Here is a 17,122-nt window from a genome sequence, read left to right as displayed (position 1 = left end):
GATAGCTTAATCTATTCATGAAGAATATTTTCATCGGTTGGATTTAGACTTAAATAAGTCTAAATTGTAATATATAAATCATGATGTGCATCGATGTGTGCATGTGTGCGTACAAAGAGATCTAAAGTTAAACTTACACGTGTCAATGTGCACCCTTGTAAATACTTATACAGGAAAATTTTGGGGATATTATACTCGAACTCTTTAAATCTTTTTTTAACCGTGGGTTGCATAAGATTCCTTCAGATGACCTGAGATCTCTGAAAATATATTTGGACAGGGCCTAATATGTAAAATACACTAGTGAATTCATTGGAGGTCATTTCTGGATCATAAAGGTGGTCGTCAGATGATTTTCAGGTGGGTCATCCAACAGATAGATGTGAAATGCAATGGATGGTAGGTCTCGTGAGTTAAGTCCCAAAATTGATAACATACAGCTCCATTGGACTTGCTAAGAATTATTTGAAATTTCATCGCAATCAGATTCCTAAAAATAGGTATTCCAAAGGATAGTGTATTTTATATACACGTACATCACAGAAAACTTGAACCGAACATAGATGGGTGTACAGCCATTAGAAAAAGGACTTCAATGATGTAAAACAGGCATCTATGTACTTGGGGTCAAAATGAGAGGTTCTAGATGATTGGATGAAAACATCCCAATTGTGCCCGTTATTGATTTTATAATGATGTGATGGTATATAATCAGAATTAATAGTTGGATAGCTAAATTTATTTATGAATAGTAGTTTCATATGTTGAATTTAGTGTTAATCAAGTAAATTGTGATATATAGCTCATTATGTGCATCAATGTGTGCATGTGTGTGCATAATGAAATCTAAAATTAAACTTACATGTGTGAATGTGAGCACCCGTGTACCTACTCTTGCACGAAATTTTTTAGAATAGTATATGAAAATTCTTAATATTTGACTAATTAACATTTATTTGTTTAATTGGAACCACTATATGCTTTTCATTATAGCCGTCCATTAGGCATGTATCATTTGTCCATAAGGACAATATTCTAATTTGATCTTTGGTCATAATACATCCAAACTAAGGCATACAAAGTAGATCACTGAATAATCTGACATATTTGACACAAATAAAACTTTAAGCACATAAGCATGAATTACATCGATACTTTATAATGGTACGAAGGCTATTCTAACTTCAGTGATTTACAATGATAATAATTATTTAAAAAAAAAAAAAACTAGAGATGATACAGTAGAACTGAAAGAACCATGAGACATCTCTTCACAAGACTCCTAACGCGAGTCATGGTCCCCTGTTTGAGCCATATAAAATATTTTAGAAAGAAAAAATTAACATTGTAGACGAGTTCGTACAATGCTTTTTTTTTCTTCTCCGCCCAAAAATTTATCTGACCAAACGCGATTTTTAGGATATAGATGTTAATTTTTTTGACGAAATACTTTTGCCTCTCAGGGTAAAACAGCTAAAAAAAATAGAGATATTTTCGTCTTTCTGAATTCGTCCATATAACACATGGTCTAATTTGATACTTAAGGTTTGTTTCGCTCTAATGAAAAAACGTGGATAGTACATTGGGTCTATATGACGCAAAATCCCTAGAAACTACTTTTTGAGGAGGTAGGGTACATCATGGACCAAGCATTAACATCCTCATTCTCTGTAAAGAGATCCCGACCATTTAAAAGTGAAGTTGAATGTAAAATAATTAATCATTCTACGATTTCATCCATTAGTAAATAAGTTGATTTTGGTTATTTTTTTTATAAAATCATGCTTTCACATAGCCTAATTTAGTGCCACTAACCCCTTTAGACGGTTGAGATCATCAATGGCACAACTAGTGAGCTACAAATTAGCTTAGTAGTCCTCGGTGGTCAAGGCCATGCTGAGTTTCAAGGATAATGTGAGTGGTGGCTTTCTTTTTCTTTTTTTTCCACAAGCACACACACCCCCACACACTCATGCTAGTGGAATTTCACCACCTATGGGTACTCGAACCCTTGAGCGGGAGTTGAAACTCCTAGGAGTCTACCACCCGAGCAAGAGTAAGGACCCAAAGTGGCTTAATAATAAACCACATCCAACTCAAATCAAACCATCCAAATCCTTGGACCTATTTTAGATACATGATAATTTAAACTTTCGATGTTTGAAAAATCTATATCTCTAACTATTTAAAATTTGTTTATTGAATTGGAATCATTACATGCTTTTCTTATAACCGTCTATTTGGTATATATGTGTAGACACGCCACCTAAAAAACAAGTATAAACTACTTTTCAGAAACTGTCTCTGGGTGATTTGGAAACTATTAAAAAACCTAAATGAGTTTTATAGTAATGGGCCTTGGTACATCTTGGAAACAAAACCAATAGACTTGATCAGTGAATCCGTAACCTGACAAACAAAATATTAGCCGCTTTCCCAGACTCTCCAGAAACATTGGTCACGCATCCCTTAGATAAAACTATCTCTAGCATACCCACGAAGCATCAATAGTCTAAGTTAGGTTGAAAGGGCCCTTGACACCTTCCGAAAACAACCACTATCTCTAGCATACCCACGAAGCATCAATAGTCTAAGTTAGGTTGAAAGGGCCCTTGACACCTTCCGAAAACAACCAATGGACCCGATCGGCAGACCTCAAACTAGACCAGCCAGATCATAGACGATCTAGACCCTCCAGGATACAGAATATATACCCTCTGTACATGACAAGACGCACGTAGAAAAAGATAAAATGGACCCTGGCATATGGCCAGCTGATGGTCCACTTAGCTTACTTTTACCGAATATAATTATTACCTAACTCTCAGAGAAGTGAAATCATGAAGTAGGTGGATATGTCACTGTTGACCGGCACTAGCTAACAGTGGAGGTCTATATATATCCCGCACAACATCTGTGAGGGAGAGGGTCATCATACGACTTAGGGAATAGCCTCTTCAACCCTTTAGGACCTATTTGGCCCGGCGGATTAAGAGGAATTAGGAGGGATGGGATGGATTTTAAGGTAATGATGGTGGTGTCAGTGGATTGGTTTAAGATCCATGGGATTGCTATATCCGGGGACAAGTTCACCGAGTCTGTTTGGCACGCCCGGCATATCCCGGGATTTTACCTTCCAATCCCTTTCAATCCGTCCAACCAAACACGCCCCAGGAATGATTGAACGGGATTAGGAGGGATGGGATCAATTTTAAGGTAATGATGGTGATGTTAGTGGATTGGTTTAAGATCCATGAGTTTGCTATATACCGGGACAAGTTCATTGGGTCTGTTTGGCTCGTTTGGTATATCCCGGGATTTTACCATCCCATCCCTCCTAATCCCATGGGACCTGTCCAGCCAAACATGCCATTAAAGTTTCATGAAAGCCCAAAAATTCTTGAAAGTGTTGACAAGATGTCGAACCCAAAAAAGCATGCTAACTAGTAGAAGGAACCATTGAAGTCCAAAGAAGACCTGGGATTGAAAATATTTGACCACCCCTTTTGCAAAAAATTGGGTCCAGAATCCCATTTCCCTTCTCACATCCCAACAAAATACAAATAACATACTACTCTACATATTCGCAACATTTATATCATTACTCTTTTTCTGTTATATTCTCTTTTACTTGCATCTTTTTTATTTTATTTGCTTGCTTGGAATCTCAAATTCTGCAAAGATTACTATAATGATGAATATAAACACAATTAAAATTCATGGGGAGTTATATATTTGTGTCTTGATAAGACTATTAGCTGGATCCTTACTCTTGCTCCGGTGGTAGACTCTCAGGAGTTTCAACACCCGGTCAAAGGTTCGAGTATCCATAGGTGGTGAAACTTCACTACGGCGTGAGTGTGTGGGCATGTGTAGAAAATTAAAAAAATAAAAATAAAAAATAAAAAATAAAGACCATTAGCTATTTCTTAAGCTTGATTTCTCCCTTGACACAGTTAGGTGCCCCCTTTTTTTAAATTCTACTTGCTTAGAATCTTAAACTCCGTGAAGTATGATTATGACAATATTTTTACTTTATTTGCTTGCTTGAAGCCTCCATTTTTTTGAAGCAAGCCTAGTTCTCTCTTTTCCTTTTGCCATCCTAGACTTCATGAGTTTTCTTAAAGCAAGGCCAATTGTAGAAGTGCCAAAATTTTACCAAACCTTTAAAAAATTTTAAATCCTGTAAAGTAGATATCACACATCATGCAGGTAGAAAAAGGGTGTCTAACCCCTTTCATTTTCCATAATCAAGGCTCTAACGTGGAATCAATAGCCATAAACCAACAATAACAGTCACTCGAGTGGAAAAATATCATGATTCCTCAGCCCTTCTATGATTTTATGATTTTTTAATTTCCAGTAGATTTTAATCTTTATTTGGCTACAAGTGACTCCAAGCTATATATATTTTTACATCTAAGGCAATATCACACCTTATCTACATAAGAGAGAGAAGAAAATGAGGGCACCCACTCATGCAAGAGTATTCACAATATCATCTCTCTACAAAAATGCTATTCCGATATAATCTTTGGTTATAATATATCTGAAGATTGATGAAATAATATAACTTATTTAGCACAAATATAATTTCAAGCGCATGAGTACGAACATTCACACTCTGTAATAGCATAAAAGTTATTCTCCCTTCAATGTATGAAAAGAACCAAAAATGGTAGAGTAAAGCCAAAAGAATGAGACATCTCTCCATGGGAACACCAAAGTGAGCTATAGTCCTCCAGTTAAGCCACACAGAACATTTTAGAACCTACGTTTCGAGGAGCTAGGGCACATTGTAGGCCACCCATTAACATCCTCTTTTTTTCTTTTTTTTTTTGTTGTTTGTAAAGAGATCCCTACCATTCAAAAAGTGAACTTGAATGTAAAACCATTTATCATTTTATGGTTTTATTTGTTAATAAATAAAATGGTAGGAGTTGATTTTTGTATATCATGCCTTCACATAGCCTAATTTTTGTGCCACCGACCTCCTTGAATAGTCACAATTAGTGGACTACAGATTAGCTTCAAGAGTCCTTGTTGGTCAAAACCGGTAGAATTTTATGGAAAGTGTTGAGCTGGTGGCTTGGTCCAAAGGCATCTTTTACTTTTGGTAAGTTATTAAACATACTTTTTTCATACTCATGTACTAAAAAATGTAAACTGATCTAGCCATGAACTACATCAAACTTGAATCAAACGGTCCAAAGCCATAGACCCCTTTAGATAAATGATAATCTAAATTTTTGAGTGGTTGAAAAATCTTAATCTCAAACTACTTAACATATGTTTGTTAAATTAGAACAACTAGGTATACATCATTTGTCCATAGGAACATTATTCTAGTGTAATCTTTGGTTATAATACATCTGAAGTGAGGCCTATAGTTTAGAAGGGTAGAATAATATGATGCATTTAACACATACAATTTTGAATTCATGAGTACAGACATTCCTACTCTGCAATAGTATCATAGTTCTTCTTACTTCAATGTATTACAAAAGAATGAGAGCTGATATGGTAAAGCCAAAAGAACCATGGTACATCTCCCCACATGACTACTAAAGTGAGGCATGCTTAGGCAGCTTGGCCACTCAGAACATTTTAGAACCGACCTTTTGAGGAGGCAGGGCACATCATGGACCGGCCATTAACATTCTCCTTATCTGTAAAGAGATCCCAACCATTCAAAAAGAAAATTCGAACGTTCTATGATATTATTTGTCCATAATTAAAATGGTGGGGGACTTTTTTTTTTTTTTTTTTTTGTAAAATCATGTTTTCACATGGCCTAATTTTAGTGCCACTAACTTTTTTGAACGGTTGAGATCTTTGTTGGCATAATTAGTGGGCTTCTGATTGGCTTTACTAGTCATTGGTTGTCAAGATTGCTAAGTTTAATAAAAGGGTCGAGCCGGTGACTTCATTCAAAGGCATTTTTTTAAAACTTTCAATGACATAAGCTTTCTTATTATTCTCCTCCAAAAAACATAAACCATCCATAATCATGAACTATATCTAACTTAGAATCCAACGGTCCAAATCCTTAGACTTACTATTGATAAATGATAATCTAAAACTTTGAGTGGTTTAAAAATCTTATGCTAATTAATTAACATCTGTTTGTTGAATTGGAACCATTATATGTTTTTCATTATAACCATTCATTAGTTACACATCAATGCAATCTTTGATTATAATACGATGAAGTGAGGTGAGGTCTATAATTTAGATGGCTGGAATAGTATATATGGACATTCATACTCCATGACAATATTGACTTATTCCGACTCAATGCCTGCTCCGTTTTCCCATTTCAAGTGTTATTCAATATAAACGAGCCATCATTCTAATTTTAAGGTGTCTCAACATAAACCAGGAAAAGTTAAGGCTCACATCACCTCATGTGTTGAAAAAGAAATTGGATTGCGTTCGAGTTATACGCTCTGATCGTACTCTGTTGGGCCCACTGTGTATGTATCTGGTCTATCCACGCTGTCCATCCATTTTTCCATCTTATTTTAGGAGTTGATACCAAAATTTAAGCATACCCAAAGATCAAGTGGACCATACCATAAGAAATAGTTGGAATAATGACTTCCACCATTGAAACCTTTTTAGGGCCCACAGTAATGTTTATTTCTCATCTAAACTGTTTATAAGATCACACAGACATGGATGAAGGGAAAAGACAAATACAAGCATGATCCAAAACTTCTGTGGCCCCCTAGAAATTTGTAACGGTAGATTTTCAATTTACACTGTTTCCTATGTTGTAGTCCACTTGAGGTTTGGATATATTTCATTTTTAGGATCAAGCCGTAAAATTATCTGGTAAAATGGATGGACGGAGTGGATAAAATACATAAATCACTGTGGACCCCACAGAGTTTACTCAGTACGGACTCTGCTTCTTTGAAAAATGGTTCAATTATCTTGCGTCACGCAGGAGGCGGATTGCCTGTGTGCCGCCCACCACTGACTTTGGTAGTGTGCTGAATTCACCAAGTTTATACGTTACATCCACACCGTCCATCCATTTTGAGAGAGAATTTAACGTCAAGATCCCAAAAATGAGATAAATCCAAAGCTCATGGGAACCACACCACAGAAAGCACAATGGGGACAATGATTCCCACCGTTGATACCTTCTAGGCCCCACCATTATGTTTATTTTCCATCCAACCCGTTAATAAAGTCACAAACACCGTGATGAAAGGAAAAATAAATAAATATAGATTGGGCCAAAACTTTCGTGACCCCCAATACGTTTTCAATGGTAGACGTTCAATCACTGCTACTTTATTTGGTGTTGTTTACCTTACGTTTGTATCTATCTCGTTTTTGGGTTCAGCTCCTAGACCGATCTAGCCAAATGAACGGAAGGTTTGGATATAACACATACATCGTGGTGGGCCCACAGAACTTGGTGACGTCAACACACACCCATTCGGTGGTGTGTGGCACACCACGCAATCGGCTTCCGATTTGGATGGCGTAATCGTATCAGGATCTCCGAAGATCTCACGCGGGCGATTCAGTAGCCACGTCGATTGGGGTGAGCGCCATCAGACGTGGTGAGATGGGCGCGGATTAGATACTGACAAGGTCAGTAGCCAAATTCCTACTGAAGTGACGTCACCAAGCTCTGTGGACCCCACCATGATGCATGTGTTGTATCCATTCCGTCCAACCCTTTGTAGAGATCGTTTTATGGCATTAAAAAAAGAATGAGATAGGTCTAAAGTTCAAGTGGACCCACTACAGAAAACCGTGGGATCAGTCACACCCACCGTTGAAACATTTATAGGGCTCACCATGATGTATGTTTTTAGATTAGATCCAACCTATTCATAAATTAACATAGAGATAGATGAAGTGAAAACAAAAATATAAGCTTGATCGGGAAACTTCTGTGGCCCCTAAGAAGTTTTGAACGGTGGATGTCACTGTCCCCACTGTTTTCTATGGTGGGGTCCACTTGAACTTTAGATCTATCTCATTATTTTTATCATGCCATAAAACGATCTCTCCAAATGGATGGACGGTATGGATACAACACATGCATCATGGTGGGGCCCACAGAGCTTGGTGACGTCGCTTCAGTAGCGATTTGGATACTGGTGAGATTGGATTAGTGGGCTATACGCGCTCACCAATGGGCCAAAAGCTTCTATCTGATTGTGGGCCCACAGTGATGTATGTACCTTAAATCCACGCCGTCCAACCGTTTTGACAGCTCATTTTAGTAAATGATCTTAAAAATTAAGCAGATCCAAATGACACCATAGGAAACAGTGGTGATTGACCATTGAAAACTTACCGTGGCCACAAAATTTTTCTATCAAGCTGATATTTGTGTGGTCACTTCATCTATGCCTACGGCCTACCTTATCAACATGTTGGATGGCAAATAAACATTCTGTTGGCCCCAAAGAAATTTTTAATGGTGTGTATTTAATCAAAATTGCTTTTGTGGTGTGGTCCACCTAAGATTTGGTACTGCTTCATTTGGTGGGACCATGCACTAAACTAAATTTTCAAAACTGATGAACGGCGCGGATATAAGGCAAATACATCACAGTAGGCCCTACAGTCAGGGATCCACCTACCTCGGAAGCGTACGGCCCCCAAAATAAATCTGACCGTGTCTTTTCGCTGCCGAGGGAAACGGATTGGCTACTCCCCCTGCCACCAGCTCCGTGGGTGATGGTCGGTGCTCTGTGGGCCTCAACCATGATGTCTGTGTTTCATCCACTCCGTTCATCCATTTTTAAAGCTCATTTGATAGCTTAATCCAAAAAATGAGAGGGATATAAATCTCATGTGGACCACACCACATGAAAACAATAGCGATTGTATATCCACCATTAAAATCCTCCTAATGCCCACTATACTGTTTATTTGACATCCAATATGTTGATTAGGTCATACAGGCCCAGATAAAGAGAAAAAACAAAAATCATCTTGATCCAAAACTTTTATGCCCCTGAAATGTTTTCAATGGTCGAACCTCATTCAACACTGTTTCCTGTAACGTGGTCCACTTGAGATTTGGAATAACTCATTTTTGGACCCATACTATAAAATGATCTGTAAAAATATATGGACGGCATGGATGAAACACATACATCATGGCGGGCCCACATAGTACCGACCACCAGCCATTGGCCGGTGTCACCGTGTCAGGGGGAGTAGCCAATCCGTTTCCGCTGCCGAGGTTGGTGACCCACTCTGGACCGTACGTCGCATACTCTCGCTTCTGAGAAAATGACCACTGTCGACAAAACCTTTTATCCAACGTTTTTTATGAAGCAATACAAACTTTAGTTACCAACTTAGACTAGCACGTGTGGACAGCGACTTTGAGGACGAAACTACCCCTCCTTTTCACTGCGAAGACGAGCGCTGACGCTCCTCGAACTGAGAGTTGTACGAACGGCTTAAAAGAGATCAAAGTTACATGGCCCCACAGCTATCTATTTATTATATCCACAACGTTCATCCGTATTTCGATATCATTTCGGAGCATTATCCCAAAAAAAAATCATATCCAAAGATCAACTGGATCACACCACAAAGAGCAGCGGGGAAATTGATTTTCACCGTTAAAACTTTTGTAGGCCCACCGTAACATTTATTTTCCATCCAATCTATTCATAAGGTCACAAAGGCCTGGATAAAGAGGAAAAACAAATTTCATAATGATCCAAAACTTCAGTAACCCCTGAAAGTGTTTCAACGGTAGACGTTCAATTTCCCACTGCCTTTTACAGTGTGGTCCACTTGATAGTTAGATCTGTATTATTTTTCGTCTCAAGCCTTAATATGAGCTCGCCAAATAAATGGACGGTTTGGATATAACACAAACCTCATGGTGGGGCCCACAGAAGCAACGATTTTTTTTTATTTTTTATTTTAAAGAATCGGAGATGAATCGTGGATTCCGCGATTCCACCGCAGCTTGTTGTACGATTTCGGGATGGATCGTGGAATCCGTGATTGATCTTGGATTCAAATAAAAAAGATATGGCTATGGATTATAACCGTAGCTATAGCCGTATCCCGTGTACTTTTCTTTTTTAATTTTTTTTTAATTTCTTTTTAATTTTTTTTACATTTAGAATTTTATTTTACCTTCATTTTTCTGTAACACATATTTATATAAATATGTATATATAAGCATATAAAAAAAATTTCTCTCATTTTTTCATTTCTTTCTTTATTCATATAACAAGAATATCTTCTAAACCAAAATTAGTTACTTGACGTACCATATATAATTTTAGGGCTGAAAGTTGGGCGGGTTCAACCTGACCAACCTGTGACCCACCCAACATTGGGTTGGGCTTGGGCAGGATGTATCGGGTTTGGTCTTGGGGTTGGGCCATACAAATACCAACCCGATAAAACTTGGAAACGGAATCACCGGGATTGACCGTCAAATGCATGGAAATGACCGTGAAGTGAAGGGAATTGACCATGAAGTGTATCAAAATGACATTGAATTTAAACGGAATTGTCGAAATTGACTGTGAAATACATGGAAACGACCGTGAAGTTAAGCAAATTGACCATGAAATGTGTGGAAATGACCGTGAAGTGAAGGGAATTGACCGTGAAGTGTATCGAAATGACCATGAATCTAAACGGAATCGTTGAAAATGACCGTGAAATGAAGCAAATTGACCATGGAATGCATGGAAATGACCGTGAAGTGAAGGGAATTGATCGTGAAGTGCATGGAAATGATCGTGAATCTAAACGGAATCGTCAAAATTGACCATGAAATGCATGAAAATGACCGTGAAGTGAAGCGAATTGAACATGAAATGCGTGGAAATGACCATGAAGTGAAGGGAATTGACCGTGAAGTGCATCGAAATGACCGTGAATCTAAACGGAATCGCTAGAAATGACCATGAAATGCGTGGAAATTACCATGAAGTTAAGTGAATTGACCGTGAAATGCATGAAAATGACCATGAAGTAAAGGGAATTTGCTAGAAATTGAGCGGGACAAATTGAAAATTGAGCGGGCTAAACTGGAAATTGAGCGGGACAAACTGAAAATTGAGTGGGCCAAACTGAAAATTGAGCGGGTCAAACTAGAAATTGAACGAGATAAACTGAAAATTGAGCGGGATAAACTGGAAATTGAGCGGAACAAACTGAAAATTAAGTGGGATAAACTAGAAATTAAGCGGGCCAAACTGAAAATTGAGCGAGACAAACTGGAAATTGAGCGGGCCAAACTGGAAATTGAGCCGGTTAAACTGAAAATTGAGCAGGTCCTACATGGTTTTCCCATGGAATATCTCCGAGTAGATATCCTTTTAGCTATGTGCATGCCTCTCTCTCAAATTGGGATCTAATTGAAAGGGGATAGAGATGAGGTTGGATACAAAGACCCTATCCCTATTGTAAACCAACTCTTCCTAATCCTCTCAGATTCTCTTTATAAAAAGAGGAACTCTCTCAGTGTAGAGGCATCCCGAAACTACAGAGAGGAAAAACCAAGAGGAATACGAGAAAATACCCTATTGTCCATTAGGCTTCCATATGTTCTAAACCCTCGATATGACATCATACAAACACCAACCCGATAAAACTTGGAAATGGAATCGCCGGGATTGACTATCAAATGCATGGAAATGACCTCGAAGTGAAGAGAATTGACCATGAAGTGCTTCGAAATGACCATGAATCTAAACGGAATCGCCGGAATTGATCGTGAAATGCATGAAAATGACCGTGAAGTGATGCGAATTGAACGTGAAATGCGTGGAAATGACCGTGAAGTGAAGGGAATTGACCGTGAAGTGAAGGGAATTGACCGTGAAGTGCATTGAAATGACCATGAATCTAAACCCTGGCTAATTAGGCTTTCATATGTTCTAAACCCTGGCTAATCAGGCTCATCTGTCGAAAGCAGTCCATCGAAACTAGAATAGGACTGCTGATTATTGACGCACGATCAAGGATGTAATTAGGCTATTGACCGCAGCACCAGCCAATTAGCTGATCTGTGAGCTCCATGATGATGTATCTCTTTTATCCACTCAGTTCAATCATTTAGCCGGCTCATTTTATGGCATGAGACAAAAAATGAGACGTACAAATCTTAGGTGAACCATACTACAAGAACACAGTGTTGACTGAATATCCACCATTAAAAACTAGTAGGTGACCCAACATGAGCCAGCTATCTAGTGCAAAAGCTGTGGGCCCCACTATGAAGTATGTGTTTAATCCATGCTGTTCATCCATTCTTTTAGCTCATTTTAAGGCATGAGTCCAAAAATGAAGCGATCCAAAGCTCAGGTGGATCAAACCACAAGATACAATAGTGAGAATGATGTCCACATTTGAAACCTTCCCAGGGCCTAAAGTGATGGTTATTTTCCATCTAACCTGCTCATGAGGTCACATGATGTACGATGGGTAAACACAAATATCAACTTGATCCAAAGCTTTCGTGTGCGTTAAAGAAGTTTCCAACAGTAAGCATTCAATCCCCGCAGTTTTCTGTGGGGTAGTTCACTTGAGCTTTAGATCTGCCTCATTTTTTGGCTCATAGCCTAAAATGAGCTGAAATAAATTGGATAGATTGTTGATAAAACACATACATAATAGTGTGGCTCACATAGCTTTGACACCAACTATCCGGCTGGTGCTGGGGTCACCAACCAAACCGCGTCCTTGTGGGATCATGGGCGCTCATAAAGGTGGTTCTAATGGTGAATTTTCTGTTTCTTAAAAATTCCGTTGGTTGGGTGGGTCAGGCATGTATAAAGAAACGGACAGTTGAAACAATGATAACCGACGGTATACATTCAACATGAGTGTGTCGGTTGGCTGATGGGTGGGCTTGCTTCAGCGCGTTCGGCGGATCTACGTATTCCGGTTGAACTTGTAGTGGGCATATCCAAAGGGCGATGACATAGAGGAGAGGAAAAAATGGCGTATGGTAAAGCCATCTATACCCAGTACACTTGGCAGTGTAAGGTGCAAATCTGTCCGTCCATATTTACTAATCAGCATGGATCGTTTACGCCTCAAAAATTACAGCTACTTAACAATCCTTGAGCCTATTTGGGAGCGTGGATTTGTAAACCTCTGAATTTGGAACCCCCAAGATTAGAAACCCCCTGGATTTGCAATCCTTCCAGTGTGCTTGGTGAGGGAACCTAGGAATTTAGCGAGTGAACTTAAATTCAGCGATGGAACCGAAGAATTGAGCAATGCCTGCTCAATTTCCAGTTTATCCCGCTCAATTTTCAATTTGACCTGCTCAATTTTCAGTTTGTCCCGCTCAATTTCCAATTTGACCCGAAACTCGAAATTGAGCAGGCCAAACTGGAAATTGAGCGGGCCAAACTCGAAATTGAGGCTAGACGAGTTCATCACCTTAGATCTAGTTAAAATTGGTTGGGTTCAATTAAGTTGAGTGTAGGTTGAGCCTAATCTAGTTTTAATATATATATATATATATATATATATATATACACACAATCCTATGGAAAAAACAAATGAAAAGAGAGAGAACATATGAGAGGTGATCCTTATTTCCTTTGATGGTTCAAGCTGCATGTGCCCTACCTAACTCCTTAGAAGGAGAAGTTATATAGGTCTTGGAATAATGTTTGTGACAAATCCACCTTGTCTATTAATATTATCATATTGTTTTAGGACATGACTTTAAAAATGAGATAAATCCAAAATCTCAAATAATCTATGCTATAAGAGATAGTGGAGATGGAAATTGATGCATTGTGATGATTAAGTTCGAGTATGCTTGCCAACAAGGAAAGATTTTCTTGTTTGTTGCCATGTGATTGGACTACATTATTACATCAATCAAGTTCGGGTTTGGGATTGGGTTTAGGTTTGGCTTTTCAAGTTTAGGTTTAGGTTTAGGTTAGGGAGTTGAGATTAGGATTAGGTGTAGGTTTACGTTTAGGGATTTAAGAATACATTTAGGTTTTAGATTTAGGTTTAGGTTTTAAGTTATATGTTTAGGTTATAGGTTTAGGGAATTAAGAATACGTTAAGGTTTAAGTTTAGGAAATCAGGTTCAATGTGTTTAACCTCCACTAAAACCATATGCTTGTTTGCGTAAAAATAGACTTTTTGATGCTTTATGCCATGAGAGTTTCACCTTCTCTATTAACTGCATCGTACCACAACAACATAATCACTAAATCATGTGGATGATGAACAAAATCATGAAATCTAGTAAAAAAAAAATGAACCTCTTTGTTGCTAGCACTAATAGCTCAACCAAACAAAGAAAAGACAATCTTCTAGCCAGCAAGATTATAAAAGAGTGACCTAACGTAACCAAATCAAGAGAAATAGAAGATGCAAAATAGGCGAAAAATAGCCCACACCACCAAGACCATCCTATGTCAGTATGTTCTGCAATGAATTATGACAACCATGGGAACTATGAAATCCAAATGCACTTTTACATCAAGTGTTGAAACTCGAAAGCAACCCATTCAAGTGACTGTTATTGAATCATAATACAAAATCAAAGTAAGGTCACTGATGTGAAGGATTTTTGTCCTTCAAAGTATATGCTAAGAAATAAAGAAACAACTTAAAAGAAAAAAGTACAGCTTTGACGACATAAATGGATAAGTATTGCAGACTCCATGCAATGCAAATGTTCATCAGATCATGGTGCTAAGGCCAAGAACTGTCTGTAGAACTGCAAATGCAGCTTGGAAGAAGCAAGAATCCATCAATTTTCTTTCTTTCATCAACTTGGGGAGAACCCCAACTGACCAAAATCTTTTTCATATGCATGTTTTATGTCCCCGTTTTCTACATACTATTGAGGTAGCTTAAAGAAGCTTGGTACTCTCATTTTTTAGTGCTTTCAACATAAATATGTATGGACTCACTAACAACAAAATGGTGTTAGTGTACAAGTAGTGTACAAAGGAGGGAAGAACGTCATAGTATACATCACTTGTCTTAATGGTGCCACTCCTGCTCTCCTCCATCTCGTTCTCTAGCATCTTTAAAAACTGAAGATTTGCTTATCCAAACAAGAAACTTCGAACAAGTGTAGCTAGACAAATGCATTCAAAAAGTTCTATCTGAATACAACTTTAAGGCTAACCAAACGGCCCTAAGATAAACATGAATTTCGTATAAGTGCTACATATGCACGCCACAAAAGCACTTATACATGCATGTGCACACATAAAGACACTAGCATGTTGCATTTACGAAAACTTACTATAGTCTGTCATCGTTCAATACTTTCAGTACTTACAAGGAACGAATGCTATCCTTAATTTCTTGTAGATGATTATCAACCTTCCAATGAGTTGTTGCATCAATGTCACAGATGACCAAATATTAGAAGGTATATGAAAAAACTAAGAGATCATCTTGACCTGATTCAGAATGCCAGCTTCCAACAGTCTAAAAGAAAATCGAGACAGGATAAGGCCACCAAGTATTACTACATAAAAGAGGAGAGTCAGGGGTCCACCTTAGATTATGTAATTTACTATGGTGTGGCCCACCTTAGATTTGGATCTGCCTCATTTTCGGATTCAAGCTTGAAAATGAGTTGAAAAGATGAATGGTGGGCTTGAATAAAATACATTCATTATGTGTAGACAATTTTTGGTTGCTGAGTTTTACATTTCTTAGCTTAGTAATTCCTTAGTTTCTGGGCAAAATAAAAAATAAATCAGTTCTTGGTTAGTTTTTACATTTCCCATGAATTCCTTTTGGTCATAAATCTTGTCCCAACTTCTAGGTGGGGAGTGAAAAACATGGGGAATTAAAACATGATTTTAGACTCTTCTAAGGTTTTCCCAGACTTTCATGAATATAGTGGCACAAGTGTATGCATAGATAAAATAAAATAAAATAAAAGGCAGGTTGGATGGAAAATCTCCTAGTTTTGGTTCATTGGGACTTTCTAACCCAGTCTTTATCCGTGCTTTGCTATTCTTGATCGTTGCCGCTGCCATCGGCATCATCATTATCTTATTCCTTCTCATAGTGATTTGGGATTGGCCTTTAAATGGCAGATTGTCGAAAGGGTGAGGGCAAGCAAGCAAAGTAGGATCATGGAACAGCAGTTGCCAAACAAACGGCCAACCACAAAACACCCACACACAAGATATGCCATGCTTAGTAGTTGGTAGCACAAAATAGCACAGAACCCACCGATACATTATTGCCAACTCACATGCAAACATGATCAAGCTCACATTTGATTACCAACTCAACTCACATGCAAACATAATCAGCCCCACACCATTATTACATGCAACTCAACTCAACTCTATCATAGAAGGCCATGCTGCTGATACCCCATTAATCAATCCATGACAATGAGTTCTTGGCTCCCTCTTCTGCATGTACAAGAGGCTAAAATTCAAGCCCATTTGGTTCTTCCCCCTTATTTCCAGGCATGCAGTCCCCACCGTTTAGAACTTTTCACATGCACTAGTCGAAAATAAGATTTCCATGTTTTCTTTGTATGTTATGGATATTGTGATTTCTTTGCAATCATTGCCGAAAAAAGATGAAATTCTCTTGTGCTATGTTTGAATGGTAAGGACAACTAGAGTAGCATTAGTAGAATAACAAGAATATCATTTAAGGATGTTAATTTTCTTTTCTAAGCACCTCTAATTACCCTTTTCTGTTCAACTATGATCTCCATTGACAGGTTATCTTGCGTCTCTCCCCAAACTTAGTCTCTCTAATCCATCCGAAAAATCCTTGGCCTATGCTCTCATGAGATGACGCTTTCAGTTTTGCATTATGCATCAGCCAATTCATCATAGAAAATTTTGAGATATCAATCTACATGAGACTATTGATAGTTGGAAGGATTTCACCTTTCAAAATTCCCTGATAGCTGGTACTTTTGGATAAATGCAGTTGATTATATCATACAGAAATGCTGATTTATTGTGGGCCCTATTGTCGATGGAGCATAAATATATAATCATATTGATTGATCAATCTTTGTTATCCAATCAATCTTCTTCTTTGTTGTCTATGATTTTTCTAAGATTATGTTTTCTACAAAAGTTTTTCAGTTAATTGTGGCCCTTTTTGGGTCTTTTCTTCTTTT

The sequence above is a fragment of the Magnolia sinica genome, chromosome 13 (assembly GCF_029962835.1).
Source record: "Magnolia sinica isolate HGM2019 chromosome 13, MsV1, whole genome shotgun sequence".
Lineage (NCBI taxonomy): Eukaryota > Viridiplantae > Streptophyta > Magnoliopsida > Magnoliales > Magnoliaceae > Magnolia > Magnolia sinica.
This window is presented reverse-complemented; position numbering follows the sequence as displayed.